General features: G+C 41.0%; 1 pseudogene; it reads left to right on the top strand.

Moving 5' to 3' along the window:
* Positions 1 to 204: 204 nt before the first annotated feature.
* LOC102860147 lies at positions 205 to 709 on the top strand (annotated as a pseudogene).
* The last annotated feature ends 258 nt before the right edge of the window (positions 710 to 967 follow it).

Here is a 967-nt window from a genome sequence, read left to right as displayed (position 1 = left end):
ACACAATGTATGAGAATGCTTATGTGGAACACAGTGTGAATGAAGGAAAGGGTAAAAGTGTATATAAATTTTGGCAAGATAGCATCCCCCAGATGACTCCTGTGAAGCCAGGTGTCACAGTTGTCGTCGTTCTTTCTCTGTAGAACAAGTCTGGTCCTCACCGTTAGATTTGTGCAGCTCACTGTTGTAGGATAGACAAGAACAATGGCAAGAAGCTTCTTTTCGGGAGTAAGCAAGGGCTTGTGGGGCTGTGTGCCCTTGGCGTGCAGAAGCTTCTCTTTGAGCGTTTCTGGATTGTCCCGTGTAAGGGTCACCCTCCCACCCCCTAAAGTAATTGATCGTTGGAATGAGAAGAGAGCCCTTTTCGGGGTATATGACAACATCGGGGTCCTGGGAGAGGCTATTCTCTGGAAAAGAAGATTATATTTGGAAAGGTGGAGGGTGAAGCGAGAGGAAGAACTTCAAGGAGATGGATTGACACGGTGACTGAGTCATATATACCCGAATTGAGGGTAACTTTGAAAAGCACCCCAAGGAATTGATGAAGGACCCCAGATGGCTTCGAGGTTGGAAGGGAAACAAGTTAACAGTGTTGCATCAGAAAGAAGAAATGGTTGGGAATCAGATGTTCACTGATGACTTGCACAACCTTAAGCAACGTATCTGATATCTTTACAAGCACTTTAATTGGCATGGAAAGCACCGATAGAAGACTGAGAGCAGTGGGTCTATCTTCTTGGAAAAGAGAAAGTACATTTCTTTATAAGGAAAAGGCCTTGTATATTTTCTGTAATAAAATAGGGTTTTTTTTAAAAAAATTCTGATAACCACAAAAAAGGTGTATATAAATTTTGTATGCAAACCAATATAAAATATTTTTTTAATTCCAAAAAGCTTCTTTATCTATAAATCTGGTTCCCAGGAATTCCAAAGGACATTCTAGGCACAGTTTTGCTATATGTTTCTT

Source organism: Elephantulus edwardii, unplaced genomic scaffold (assembly GCF_000299155.1).
Source record: "Elephantulus edwardii isolate Elephantulus edwardi_28Jun2011 unplaced genomic scaffold, EleEdw1.0 scaffold00151, whole genome shotgun sequence".
Lineage (NCBI taxonomy): Eukaryota > Metazoa > Chordata > Mammalia > Macroscelidea > Macroscelididae > Elephantulus > Elephantulus edwardii.
The sequence above is the reverse complement of the archived record's forward strand: the minus strand, read 5'-3'. Positions and strand labels throughout refer to the sequence as shown.